General features: G+C 49.3%; 1 pseudogene; it reads left to right on the top strand.

The window, feature by feature from the left end:
- Positions 1 to 1,428: 1,428 nt before the first annotated feature.
- LOC138995527 (butyrophilin subfamily 3 member A3-like) lies at positions 1,429 to 13,779 on the top strand (annotated as a pseudogene).
- The last annotated feature ends 1,465 nt before the right edge of the window (positions 13,780 to 15,244 follow it).

Below are 15,244 nucleotides of genomic sequence, written 5' to 3'. Positions count from 1 at the left end.
CATCTGAAAGATGCAAATCAAAACAACAATGAAGCTGAGAAGACAACGCTCTGGGCATGAAGCCGCCCCGTTGGTGGCACTTTGTGCACCAGACAGACCTAGGGAACCAACGTGCAGCTGTACAGGGGCTGCCATGGGTGTGTGGTGTGGGCTGATACACCTGTCAGAATGGCTATCATCAACAAATCTACAAACGACAAATGCTGGAGAGGATGTGGAGAAAAAGGAACCCTCGTGCACTGCTGGTGGGAATGCAGACTGGTGCAGCCACTATGGAAGACAGTATGGAGTTTCCTCAAAAAGCTGGAAATGGAACTCCCATTTGACCCTGTGATCCCACTTCTAGGAATATATCCCAAGAAACCAGAAACACCAATCAGAAAGGATATGTGCACCCATATGTTCATAGCAGCACAATTCACCATAGCTAAGATCTGGAAACAGCCTAAGTGCCCATCAGTAGATGAATGGACTAGAAAACTGTGGTACATCTACACGATGGAATACTATGCTGCTGTAAAAAAGAAGGAACTCTTACCATTTGCAACAGCATGGATGGAACTGGAGAGCATTATGCTAAGTGAAATAAGCCAGTCAATGAAGGAAAAATACCACATGATCTCACTCATTCATGGATAATAAAGACCATTACAAACTTTTGAACAATAATAGATACAGAGGCAGAGCTGCCTCAAACTGATTGTCAAACTGCAGTGGGAAGGCCAGAGAGAGTTGGGGGGCAGGAGGGAGGGGAGTAAGAGATCAACCGAAGGACTTGTATGCATGCATATAAGCATAACTAATGGACATAAGACACTGGGGGGTAAGGGAGGGCAGGGGATTGTCAAGGGCGGGGGGTTGGGGAAGGACACATATGTAATACCCTTTGTAATACTTATTATAATATATTTTTTAAAGAATAAAAATAATAAGATCTCTCTCTCTCTCTCTCTCTCTTGCTCTTGCTTGCTGTCCTGCTTCTTCCTGGCTAGTGACCCTGCTAGGCTGCCATGTGGTCCTAGAAGCTGAATGGAGCATGGCCCTGCAGAACTACAGGCCATGGACCACAGCTGGGAGCACAAGCTCCCCCAGCCAGATGCTGGACTGGAAGGGACTGAAAATATGGAGCAGACACTCTGGGGATGGCTGCAATCCTGGTTCTGCTGAAGACAAAACAGGACTTTTTCATGGCAGGACGGAGGGAGATGGACCTTAGAAACTCAGGGGTTTGATTCCACAGAAATAGAGCTTCCCCAGTATCTCATCCTCCTGTGGGGCCTCAGGACATTTTTGTTCATGTGGCACCCCAAGAACTCCACTCCCACCAGCAACAGGTGGAGACGTGTAGAGCACCCCACTGATCACACACCCAGAGCAAAGTAAAGGTTATTATCGTTCTTTTTATGACAAGTGCTTTCAAAGAGGGACTTTGCACTTTTTCTCCTCCTGAGCAAGCTTTCTTTCCCCACCCTTTCCTCCAGATCAGAGACTCAACTGCAATGAAGACCTAAGGAGGGCCTTTGTTCTGTGGTTTTCAGCTGGAAGTGCCAACTGTAAGTGGGGGGAGTTGGTAAAAGCCAGGGCTCCAGGTCTCTTTAGGAGAGAGGCTGAGAAGCTGGGTGAGCCTGCAGGTGAGGACACGGTGAGACCTGGTTGGCAGGGCAAGGTAAGGCCTGAACTCAGAAATCTGTGGGAGGGAGACAACCGGAATGAATGAGCTTGACAACTGCATGTTCCCAAGAACTTACTGTGGTCATGAAGGCCTCTGACAGGCTCTCCGGCTCCTCTCTGGGATGTGTTCTAAGAGATTCTAAAAGGCAGAACCCAGGTTCAACTGCCTGCCACTGGAAAGACCACATAGAGATCATGGGACTGGTGGGAGGAATGTCGGTTAATTCTAGAGCCTGCAGCTTCAGAAGATGGTAGACTCATGTCGCAAAGACAATTGGACACGGCAGGGGTTTTTGTGAGGAAGAGGAGAGGGGGAAGAACAATAACGGAATAAAAAGGAGGGGTTGAGAGTTCTCTATTGAGGGGACTAAGTGGAAGCCAACACGGTCCATTCAGATTACTGGTTGAAGGTCAGCAAATCTTCGGAGATGGAATGTCTGGAGGTTGGAGTCTGCTTCTCCTGAAGTTAGTTCCTAGAATTCTTAAGCGAACAGGCTGTTTATGTGCAGTCACATTTACAGAAATAATAATAAAATAATGGTGGGGTAGGTTATAAGATGTGTGGCTTAAAGATTTATATGAAAAGGTGTTCATTACAGAATTATATGTAATCTAGGATAATAAAAACATAATATGCTAATTAGACCAGATGGCTAAACTACCTTTCTGACAAAGCCAGGGTTGCGAGGGCCAAGCTCTTGCATGAATTTCATGCATTGGTCCTGTTGTATTGTAATATAAAAATATATGAGACAGCATAGATATACAACAGTCGAAGAATGGATAAACATCACATAGTCTGACAGTGGAGGGGTTTCCAATCCATATGCCTATTGGTCATCAGTACCTCCTCTTTATATAAATGTCTATTCAGGTCATCTGCCCCTTTTTAAATTGTATTGTTTGTTTTTTTGCTGTTAAATTGTATGAGTTTTTTTATAAATTTTGGATATTGACTCCGTATTGAATGTATCATTGGCTAATATATTCTTCCCTTCAGTAGGTTGTACTTTTGTGTCATATGGTCCCATTTGTTTATTGTATATTTTCATGTCCTTGCCTGAGGACACACATTGAAAACATATATTACTAAGAAGAATGTCAGATGTTCACTTCCTCTGTTTTCTTCTAGTTTTATAGTTTTGGGTCTCACATTTAATCTTTAATCCATATTGTGTTTATTCTTAATTTGGTGTAAGAAAGTGAGCCAAGTACATTTTTTTGCATGTATCTGTCCAGTTTTACCAGCACCATTTTGAAAGGACTGTCTTTGCCCCACTGCATATTCTTGCCTCCTTTGTCACAGATTAATTGACCATATAAGTGAGAATTTTTCCTGGCCTCTCTGCCTGTCCCATTGACTGGATGTCTGTTTATATGCCAGTACCATGCTGTTTATTACTGTAGACACTTTTGTATAGTTTTATATCAGGGTGTAGGATGCTTCCAACTCTGTTCTTTGTTGAGACTTCTTTGGACATTAGGGATCTTTGTGGTTCCATATAAGTTTAGGATGAGTTGTTCTATCTCTGAGAAGAAGGCCATTGGTGTTTTAATAGGGATTGCATTGAATGTGGACATTGCTTTAGGCAGTAAGGACATTTTAACAATATTAGTCCTTCCAACCAATGAGCATGGTGTATCCTATCCTTACATTCATTTGTATCCTCTTCAAGTTCTTTCTTCAGTGTCTTATAGTTTTCAGTCTATAGGTCTTTCATTTCTTTTGTTAAATTTATTCCTGGATATTTTATGCTTTGTGGGTAAACTTGTAAATGAGATTTTTAAATTTTGTCCTTCTGATTATTCATTATTGCTGTATGGAAATGCAACAAATTGCTGATTTTCTATCCTGCAATGTTACTGAACTCATTGATTGGTTCATATGGGGATGTGTGTGTGTGTGTGTGTGTGTGTAATTCTCAGGTTTTTCTATATATTGTATCATGTCCTCTGCAAATAGTGAGAGTTTTATTCTTCCTTTCTGATTTGTATGCTTTCTATTTCTTTGTCTTGTCTGACTGCTGTGGCCAGGACTTCCAATACTGTGGGAGCATAAGTGGTGAGAGTGGGCATCCTTGTCTTATTCCTGATCTTAGTGATTAGAGAATGTTTCAGCTTTCCACCATTGAGTATGATCGTAGCTGTAGGTTTAGGAATCATGTTTTTAATAAAAATTTTTGTTATTATTAAAAAATTGTATCCAATTTGGGAATTTAAATTGTATGTACATTTTGGTATTGCAGATTTTACTATGATGAACAGCATTAAATATAAAACTTTGTGTTAGTGCCTGATATTTTTTCTTTAGGAATAATTCTGCAAGAGGTATATTTGGGTTAAAGAATAAAACATTTTAAGGCAAATATATTTATATTTATTTGGATAAATATATATATATTTATCTCCAAAATATGTCCAGAAATATTCACATTCATACGTAGCAAAGTATGTGGTTTCCATTATAAATTATTTAAATTTTACTTATTTTTATTTTGAAATAGTTTATAATCAAGAATAAAAACAATAACTATCCCCCCAAATCAGTGGAAATACATTCCTCTCTCTGAAATCTTAAAATTTCAAACATTCAGATAACTTAGAAAGTACAGGAAGCAGAGGACTCCGTGCAGGGGGAGCCCCTGGAGGCTGAGGAGAGGCCTGAAGTGAGGGAGGCAGGAGCATTCGGGCTGTGGTGTGGAGCAGAGACTGAGGGGCCCAGTGGAATCGGGGCTCAGAGAGGGGGGTCCTGCATAATCAAAGTGAGATGCTGGAGGCGTGGACAAGCTGTTGCAGGAAGTATGGGCAAGTGGAAGCTTGTGAGCCCATTGGACAGCACAGCCCAGGACTCCCAGGTGGCCAGGGCCAAGGGACAGACACTTAGGGTTAATCTTTTAGGGTGGTTTTCCATGTTGGAGTCAAAGGTGAAGAGACTCCCAAGCTGACATTTCAGAGGAGGCTCTCGGGTCACCAGTGATGGTGGTTGCACTAGACTCGGCCCTGGGGAGACAGAGGTCTCATGTGGATTCTCCATCTTCCTCCAGGTCCTCATTTCTACCAACTCCGTCTGGTGTCTCTCTGTCTACACAACAGCCCACAATGATGAGGTCCCTGGCCTTCCATCTGCTCCACCTCCCCATCTGCCTCACCTTGGTCCAGCTGCTCACGCCCTGCTCAGGTAAGGACCATCTGCATTTATGTACCTGGAGCAGTTACCTAAAATGCCCAGTCAGAACCGTGGGCTCCTCCCCACATCTGGGAGGCCCATCCACACTGTACACCTATCAGAACTGAGTCCCTGTCTAGGTGTTTCTTACCTCGCCCTCCCTCCCTGGGACACCCCCTTACCCTCTAGCCTCCGGCTCCCTCTGATGGAGCACCCCTTTCTGCTCACCAGCTCAGTTTGCTGTGATTGGACCCCCTGAACCCATCCTGGCCATGGTGGGTAAAGATGCTGAGCTGCTCTGTCATTTGTCCCCGAAGATGAGCGCTGAGACCATGGAGCTGATGTGGGTGCGATCCGGCCTCAGGCAGGTGGTGCATGCATATGCAGATGGCAAGGAAGGAACAGAGATAGCAGAGTATCAAGGGAGAACGTCCATTTTAAGAGGGGACATCGCTGAGGGGAAGGCTGCTCTGCGGATTCACGAGGTCAGAGTCTCTGACAGTGGAACCTACCAGTGTTATTTCCAAGATGCTGATTTCATTGCAAAAGCCCAGGTGGAGCTGAAGGTTGCAGGTGAGCCTGAGGTTGTTCTGAGCTCCTTCTTCTGTGGGGCCTGGGGACACAGGCTCCAAGCCCACCTCACAGACTTCTGCCTACACCCCAGCAGCTGCCTCCCTCCTCCACCTCTGCTTCTCTGGGCCCTTGACAGACACAGGTTTTCCTGCAGGAAGGGCTCCTCCTGAACCACGTGAAGACGTCCCTCCTGCAGCCACCAGGGTCTCAGCAGGGATGTGGGGTCGGGGCAGGAGGCTGAGGAAACCTCCCCTCATGGGGGGCACACAGTTGAGTGGGTTCAGCTGTGTTCCAGGCAGTGGAGCTGGGCCCCCCAGGTGCTCGCTGCTGTGGATCCAGGGAGGCTGAGCTGCAGGGACATCACCTGTGCTGGCATGTCCTTCAACCAAAGGCCCCAGGATCACACCTGCAGTTGAACAAGTTGAGCTCAGGACTAGTTGCAGTGAGGAGAACACACAGTGTGGAAACATGGGGTGTCTCCATGAGGGGGTGTCAGGGAGACTTGGTATAACTTGTGAGGTGATAGGAGACTAGGGGAGGGTTTATGGAAGGAGGGCTTTGCTCTGGATCAGATGCTGTCAGGAGGGTGTGGGGGTGACTGCTCACTCACACCTAGGACAGGGGATGATTGCTGGGTGCTGTGGACAGGACACTGTTCATGTGTTATTCTGTGTTCAGATCTGATGACTGAGTGGTCTTGTTTTGTCCTGACCCATCACAGGGACAAAGCATCCTTGTCTGATGCTGCTGTTCCATGACATTGTTCATGTCCAACATCATTTCTTTTTATCGGGGCACAGCCCTGCCTTGCACAGAAAGGAAGGAAGGGGGGGGCAGGAAGTCCTGGCTTTCTCTCTGCAGGGCCACCTCTGTCAACTACAGTCCCTTCCTGAGACCACAGCTCCTCTTAGGAAACCCCTCCCTACAGGACTGGGTTCTTTCAAGTTTTCAAAAGGCTTCCTCCCACCCCACAACCCCCTTGGGTTAAGAGTTTAGGGACTGGTGGTAACAGCTCACCGTTCCTGGCCTGGGTCAGCTCTCTCCTATGTTGTCTTTCCCCTTCCACAACCACAAAATAAAAATTCTCCTGAGTCCAAAGACCTGAAAAAAGAGGCTGTAAACTCTAGATTAATGATATCAAGAGTTCACCACGGTGACTTTCATACCAGGAACAGCATGGGCGGCAGCAGTACAACATGCATATCCTCCTCACCACCTGGCAAAGCCTAAAGCTCACACCGGACAGGCAGAATAGATAGGGGACTGGGACATGACCCGCCCAGATAAGGGGAATGAGTCACAAGCCTAGGGCGGGTGAGGGCCAGTTCCAGGAACCAGCACTGGACAGGGGGAGGGTCCAGGTGTCCCTGAAGGGATCCCCGGGAAGCAGTCTCTGTTCTGGCCCAGATCCAGCTGGATCGAGCTCGAGGGTCCACAAGGGTCAGGCAGTGGTCACCTCATGGAACAGTCTCCCCTGCACAGCACACGTGGTAACAGCTCCTTAGTGAACCCTGCCTGCGTGATCTAGTGGAGTGAGCCCCCGTTCCTGATGGGACCCTCACCAACACAGAGGCCTCCCCATGACTCAGGCTCCCTCTTCCTTCCCCAGCCCTGGGCTCTGATCTTCACATTGAAATGAAGGGCTATGAGGATGGAGGGATCCGTGTGGAGTGCACGTCTGCAGGCTGGTATCCACAGCCCCACGTAGAGTGGAGAGGTGAAGGCGGAGAGAGCTTGCCGCCATGGCAGCACCTGGGGCTGCAGATGGAGAGGGTCTGTACGCAGCCACGTCGTCTGTGATCCTGAAAGGCGGCTCTGGGGAGGGGGTCTCCTGTGTCGTCAGAAACCCCCTGCTCAGCCAGGAGAAGACAGCCAGGCTCTCCATTGCAGGTGAGTGCCTGGCCCACACTGAGCTCAGCTGTGGCCACTGGGAGAAGGAGGCCTGAGTGTCTGCTGCTGACCTGGGTCTGTGCAGTGAGCATAAGGCTCAGAGCAGGGACCTGGGTGCCCTTTGCCCCTTGAAGCTGTTGATGTCACAGACATTTTCTGAGCATCCCTGCTGCCTCCACCTGGGACAGGCGATGGGGACGGGCAGATGGTAACTGTCAGCAAACACATGACAAAGTGGGGACAGTATGTGCAGACACGTCCTGGGGAAAGGACTGAGCTCCTCAAAACATGAAACAGCTCCGTACAGAAATGAACGGTTCCCAGAAGGAAACACCTCGGGGAAGGGTGTCCAGTCTCACTGAGCAGGGAGACGTTCCCACCTGTGAGATGGGCAGCAAACAAACCATGTGGTTGGTAACACTGATGGCAGGACTGTGGGAAGACAGACACTCTTAGATGTGTGTTGGTATCAGTTGGTATAATTTTGTAAAATTGACACAGCTTATATTGGGGGCGGGGGGAATAGAATAATCTTAATACAAACTCCTTATTTATTGACCCAAAATCCCAGTTCTAGGAATATATCTGACAGATCAGTTCAGGGTTGTGTGAAATAACTGATGGACAAAGTTATTTCTTTGTAAAAGATATATTTTTATATTTTTATTGATTTCAGAGAGGAAGGGAGAGGGAGAGAAAGAGAGGATCATCAATGATGTGAGGGAATCATGGGCTGCCACCTGATTGGGACCAAACCCACAACCCAGGCATGTGCCTTTGACCGGAATCAAACCTGGGACCCTTCAGTCCACAGGCCAATGCTCTATCCACTGAGCCAAACCAGCCAGGGCACAAAGTCATTTCTTAGAGCATCAGTTATAATAACAAAAGTCAGAGACAGTTCAGACGCCACCCATGGGGACTCCTGTGCAGTGGAGGCTGCCCTGTGGGAGGAAACACAGACGTGCTCTCCACGCCGAGAGGGAAAGGTCCCCAGGACCCACGATGCACTGAGAAATGAGCTGTGGAGCAGCTTGTGCAGATGCTGCCTGTGGTGTAAGCGAGAAAAATAAGAAGATGTTTATGTTTTTTATGTATATATACTAGAGGCCCATTGCAGGAAGATTCCTGCAAGAATAAAGCTTTCTGCGGCCCTAGTGTATGTGACAGAAAGAGTTCTGGGAACTTTAGGGAAGACAATGGTCATTGCCCCTCTTGAGAGACCTCGTAACCCTTCGGGCCAACAGGTGAGGCTTTCCTCCCCAGGCCCCTTCTTCTCCAGCACGAAGCCCTGGCAGGCGGCCTTTGGGGTGATCCTTGTGGCTCTGCTGGGGCTTCTGGCTGGGTTGGTGATGTCATGGCGGCAACAGCAGAAGAGAATCAGGGCCTTGAGCCAGGAGAAGGAGAGGGAGCGAGCTGAGAAAGAAGCAGCGCTGGCGGCGAAGGAGCATGAGCGAGCTGAGAAAGAAGCAGCATGGATGAAGGAGCAGCTGGAGCGATGCACCAAAGGTGAGGCCTGGCTGCAGGTGGGTGGGACCTCCCTGCCCCAGGCCACCCACCCACTGTGCGGGTACCCCCTTCCATCCCCATGACAGCACCTTCTCTTTCTGCTTATTTCCAGAGAAGCTGCAGGAGGAGCTCAGTAAGTCCCAATCCCCCGCCAGGCGGGTTCTGGGGTCCCTGGTTACCCCCTCACTGACCCCTCCCGTTTCCCCTGCAGGGTGGAGGAAGCAGCAGTACCTGGAGCGTGAGTACCTGGACTGACATCAGCAATTATGTGCTGGGACCTGTCCAGCCCCTTCCTCACCCCTGACTGCCCAGGGGAAGGAATGGGGACACTGATAGGGGAGGTCGGGCAAGGGGTTCCTCCCTATAGAAAGGGGTCAGGCTCTCTCCACCAGGCCGCTCACACCCGGATGTCCAGAGAACCCCAGAAAGGAGAGGAGGAGATGGACTTGGATGTGAGGGCCTCCCTCCCTGGCTGCTCTATAGAATCTACAGGCTGCCGAGAGGAAACCAGAAGGAGAGAGAACATTCTCTTCTAAGGAGGAGGGGCTGGTGTCAGCTGTCCCAGATTTATCATAACTGCTGAAAAGTCGTGCCTGAAATTTTCTCATTAAGTGACCGAATTCTTTTTGGAAAATGGCAGGAAATCATGCAGATTCAGATCAATGGATTTCAGCACACATAGCATACACGTATGCACATGGCAAGCCCAGCCAGGTATAGGACAAAGACAGTCACCTCATAAGCCAGGGGCATGGGATCCATGACACCAGTGGGTGCCTGGCCCACGGATAGCACCACACCCTGTGTATAGGAGGTTTCTCCTTCTCACTTAAAGGAAGGCTTCTCATTGCCACACCCCAATGGGTCATTGCAATGATGGGTCATTATTTTTTTTTTAAATATATTTTATTGATTTTTCACAGAGAGGAAAGGAGAGAGATAGAGAGTTAGAAACATCAATGAGAGAGAAACATCGATCAGCTGCCTCCTGCACATCTCCTACTGGGGATGTGCCCACAACCCAGGTACATGCCCTTGACCGGAATCGAACCTGGGACCCTTCAGTCCGCAGGCTGACGCTCTATCCACCGAGCCAAACCGGTTTCGGCTGATGGGTCATTATTAAGTAACATCAGGGGACTTTCACACAAGCCCTGTGATGCTGAGGCAGATCTGACCACAGAGCCGGCTCCTCAGTGACTAAGTGGCTCATGGGAGGAACACAGGGTGGACATGCTGGGCACAGGGATGGTTCTCAGGTTGGCATGTCAGACATGGATGGCACAGGTGTCATCACACTGCTCAGAATGATGTGCAATTTAACACTTATGAATTGCTTATTTCTAGAATTTTCCATTTAACATTTTCCAACTGTGGGTGACAGAGGGTAACTGAAACTTCAGAAAGTGAAACGATGGTTAAAGGTGACTGCTGTACAGACACGTACAGGACAGACCTGCAGGTGCAGCTGGGAAAGTCCCACTCGGTGCCTGCAGGTCACTAGGTGCCGGTGACTTTAAAGAGGAGGAGGGAGCAGGGAACTGAACAGGCAGAGGGAGAGGGAGGTGGGGGGGTCAAAGGGAAGAGAGAGGAAAGGACTCAGAAATGACGGTTGAGGTGACCCTGCCTCCTTCCTTTGCAGGTGACAGGTCTCAGGCCTATGCTGGTGAGTGACTCATGCTCTCTGGTTCCTGCACGTGTGTACAAAGCCCTTTAACCCTTTCTGTGCTGGTGAGGGGTCATCAGACCCTGCTCAGAGCTCATGTTCTGTGGAGGACCAGTGATGAGAATGGTGAGGGGAGAACAGAAATGGTGACCTTTCCTTACCTGTGTCTCCTTCCTTTCAGAGTGGAAGATGGCCCTTTACCAACCTGGTGAGTGGATGATTGTGTGTTCCCTGGGACAACACAGGGGCCTGGCTCCCTTTTTCTTCTCCAGCTCTTGACTGGGGGACATCTGGGTGGGTGGCATGAGGTCCCCACAGTGTGCCCACCTGCTGCCAGCAGAGCCAGGGACAGCTGCTGCCCTGGGCTTCTCCAGGTCTGTGTGGGAAGGAGGAGGCATGAGGGGTGGAGCTGGGGGCAGGGGCTGGAGGGAGAAGGAGGAGGTGACCTGGCCCAGCTGCTGTCCCTCCTGCCGTGAGCCTCCTCATGGTGTTCAATGTCTCTGAGTCCCTTTGAGATGATGGTGGTCATTCCTACTCTGTGAGGGTGGATGTAAGACTAGAAGAGGTGATGAGTGTGTGTTCGTCAAAATTCCAAGAGGGAAGCCATGGCCTGTTCATGATGGGTGTGTGTCTGACGGTAATGACCACAGTCAGGAGAAGGTTCTTAAGAATTAAAATTTAAGGACTTGATGTAGGCAACTCCTTAAATTATAACAAATCATATTTTATAGTAATTTACTCACAGGGGTGTGGGATTGGAGCAGACAGAATAGGTGTCAGTCTGCACAGACTGTTACAGTACTTGTTTAACACACAACTCGGGTACTAATGGTTGCCAGGACAAAGGGACAAGGAGTGTGGCAGCATCAGCCATACCTCCTGGGGGTCTTGTGGTGGAAGGTTCTTTATAATCGATACCATCACATTTGGTGTTGACCTCCTCGTCATGTCGTTCTGGTGTTAGTAACAGAACTGTTTATGGCTACATTTTAAGGAACACACATCATCATCACCCTGAAGGCTTTGGTGTGCCTGCTAAGGACAGGGAGGTTGGTCAAAGGTCACAGCATGAAAAGATGAAGGAAATCTGAGACAGAGAGATGGAGTTGGGTTGATTCAGCCACATCTGCCCAGTGATTACAGAGGGTTTAGGGAAGGACCTACATCCACAGGCAGGGGTGGCGTTAAGGGAAACCACATGGAAAAGCAGTGCCCTAGGCTCACAGCAGTGGGAGCTGCCACCACCCCCAGGCCCAAGGCAGAGGGACGGGGAGCAGTCCCTGGAGCCCTGAGGAGGCTGTGGCTCAGGGAGAGGCTGCCTGAGAGGAGGCTGCTCTGTTAGAACGTCTCCATCAGGGGAAGTGGGGAAGTCGGGGCTGTGCCTCTCTTTCCTTCCCTCCAGTCTTCAGCCAGCACTGCCCTTGGCCAAAGCCAACAGATGACCAGAGGCAAGAGAGCCCAGTGATGCTGCCCAAGGAGGACGGTTCCTGGGCATAGAGGGAGGGGCAGGTGGGGAGTGAGGATCACATAGAGCCCAGCATGGCCCCAGCACAGCAGAGACCTGGTCACTATGATCACACCAGATGCTTCCTCCATGCCTGGTCTTGGACTAAATACAGCTCACTTTCTGTGTTATTCTACCCTAAAGATTAGTACTTTTATTCCCATTTTACAGATATCACATTGAGACTTGGGACATTACATTGTGTGTGTGTGTGTGTGTGTGTGTGTGTGTGTGTGAAAAGAGACCGTGCAGAAAAGGAAGTCGTCCAGCTCAGGAGGGCAGAGCAATTGCTGGAATTGGAATCCATGTGACTATGCAGCACAGATGGGCACAGTCATTCTGGGGAGGAAACAGGAGGAAGATAGAAGGAAGGTGGCCACTTGAGATTGGGTTAGTCTGAACCCAGTTTCCTCACCTTCCGTTCCTCACTGACCACCAGGCCCTGTGGTTTCTCTTGGCTTTGCTGAGGGTCACACTCAGGGCAGCTGGGACCCCAGGCTCTGGGCTCAGGTCTCACCAGCCAGACCCAAGCCTTGGAGCCTGAGGCTCTCAGATCTGGAAACCATGGCTGACCCCACACCATTGGAACTCTCTGCAGCGGACGTGATTCTGGATCCGGACACCGCGCACCCCAACCTGTTTATTTCTGAGGACCAGAGGAGCCTTAACTGTACACTAGAAAGGCAGCGCCTGCCAGACAACCCCAAGAGATTTCAAGATCGTTACTGTGTGCTGGGCTGTGAGTGCTTCACATCAGGCAGACACTTCTGGGAGGTGGAGGTGGGGGACAGGAAAGAGTGGCATTTAGGGGTGTGTAGGGTGAACGTGGAGAGAAAGTATTATGCTACAATAACACCGGAGAATGGATTCTGGACAATAACACTGTTGGGTGGGCATGAATTCCAGGCTCGAACGGATCCCCGGAGCAAACTCACAGTTGTCAACCGTCTTAAAAGAGTGGGGGTTTTCCTGGACTATGAGAGGGGAGAGGCCTCGTTCTATGATGCCATCAATGGATCACACATCTTCACCTTCCCACAAGCTTCGTTCTCTGGGCCTCTGCGGCCTTTTTTCAGGATTTGGTCACATGAGCCCACTGCCTTGACCATTTGCCCAGCACTAAGAGGAGTGGGGAGTTCCCTTCTGCCTGACCCACTGCCTGACCCTTCCCTGGAGACCCCAGTGGCCTCAGGCTCAGCAGATGGAAATGCAGACTCTCAGGAGGAAGTAATGTCTTTGCTTCTCTCTGCCCAGCCCTGAGCTGAGGGCCTGCTTAACAGCAAAACCTCGCATCAGGAACATACTTACTAAAAACTCACGGAGTAAAGCACTTTACTAGTTATCTTTCAACTTTTCCACATGACAGATGAGGAGACCAGGGTGTAGGAAGTTAATTAACTTTCCAAAGCTCCCTTTCTGCAGCTATACATAGCTCACATTCACTGGTAACTTAGAATGTGGTGGGTGCTGGGCTAAATGCTTCAGGGGACTTTCACTCACTAATCCTCACAACACCCCTGTGAGGTGCCCTCATTGAAAGTGTGGAAAGGGAGGCAGGGCCCAGGGAAGTGACATATAATTCATGCAGAAAGTAGTGCTGCTGGGAGGTGTTTGACCTCTGACCCTACCTCCACCTCCAGTCTGTTCCTTTGCAGCCAGTTGTTCCTTTTGGGCAGGGTCATGGGCAGCCTGAGATTCCCTCCCAAGGGCCCCAAGGTGAAGGTCACTGTAGGTGACTACAAAGGCCACACCCCACCTGGTTCCTCAAGGTGGACTGTCAGCCATGGTCCACTGCTCCATTGGCTGGCTGTCCATGATGACGTCATCCACAGAATGAACTCACAGTGACCACATCACAGGGGGCTGAGAAGGGACTAGAGGCTGAACTCATAACCAGCTTGTGACCTGTGATCATGAAGCCCAACCAAACCTCCAGCTTCATCCCTAAAGCTCATGTGTGAGGCATCAACTTGGGGGCAAGGGAGCCAGATGAACTGCAGTGGAAGTTTTATCACATTGTGGCCCATCTCCAGGAAAGGGACACTCCACGCTGAGCATGTGCTGATGTTCCCGGAGGTTCCTGTAACTGCTGGGTCCTGGGGAAAAGCCACTCCATCACCATCACTGTGATTGGTCACCACTGTGTCCCCTCCACCCGATAGGTGGTGGTCAGGTGACATTTGTTAAATAAATTGGTTAATGGTCTTCACTCTGCATCTGAGCTTCTTCTAGATTTCCACCCCCACAGTTTACTCACCACATTTTCACAAAATCCTTATTGTATTAGCTTTGTAAGCTCCTGTAATAAAAACCACAAATTTCATGACCTAATGCAACACAAATTCCTTACTGCACATGTCTATAGGTGAGAAGCCCAGCGTGGCTCTGGCGGGACTGACATCCAGGTGTCTGCAGGCTGGCTCCTTTCTGGAGGGTCCAGGGAACAGTCTGTTTCTTGCTAATTCTGGTTGTTGTTAGAATTGAGTTTCATGCAGTGGTGGGCTGATGTTGTCCTTCCAGCCTGAATGCTGCAGGCTGGGAATATCTGGACTCCTTCTGCCAGCTGGCAGATGTGAGGGAACAATTTAGGTTAAAGGAATGGAATGAGGAACAGAGTGCAAAAATAAGAGCTAGTGGGGTCATTGCTAGGGTGCTAATTTCAGTGTCAAATTGAGTCAGAAGGGAATTAGAGGCCTCCAGAGAAAGCATTTAGGAACGGGTGGGACATGTTAAGAAATGTGCCTTGGGCCCAGCTGGTGTGGCTTTTTGGTTGAGCGTCTGTCTACCTATGAACCAGAAGTTCCATTCCCCAATCCCAGTCAGGGCACATGCTCCATGAGGGCTCCATCTTCAGTGGGGGCTTTGCAGGAGATGGCTGGATATGAAACATGCCTGGCTCCCTCCTCCAACCAACCCCTGATTCTCTCTACCTCCAAATTGCTTGTATTTGCACTTCTTCTGATTCTATTTCATTTTTTATATAGGTTTCTGCATATATATAAAAAAGAGACGTATGGGGGACTTTTATTGTTTTTGTTGGTCACCGCAGTGTAGAGTGGGGAGGTAAGGGATCTCGGTGAGGGTCGTGCTGGGCTTTCAGAAAATAAACAACCTGGGGAGGACTGAGTCTGCAGGTCTGGTGTTGCCAAAGAATTCAGAATCACCAGCTGCTGCCTGAAACCTGAAACGTGCACTTTCCTCACCTGCCCCACAGGCTCGCTTGAACTTACATGGGCAACGTGCTCAGAAGAATGCCTACCGTACA

The sequence above is a fragment of the Myotis yumanensis genome, unplaced genomic scaffold, assembly GCF_028538775.1.
Source record: "Myotis yumanensis isolate MYYU_CA2020_CCGP unplaced genomic scaffold, mMyoYum1.0.hap1 SCAF_17, whole genome shotgun sequence".
NCBI classification, from domain to species: Eukaryota; Metazoa; Chordata; class Mammalia; order Chiroptera; family Vespertilionidae; genus Myotis; species Myotis yumanensis.
This window is presented reverse-complemented; position numbering and strand designations above follow the sequence as displayed.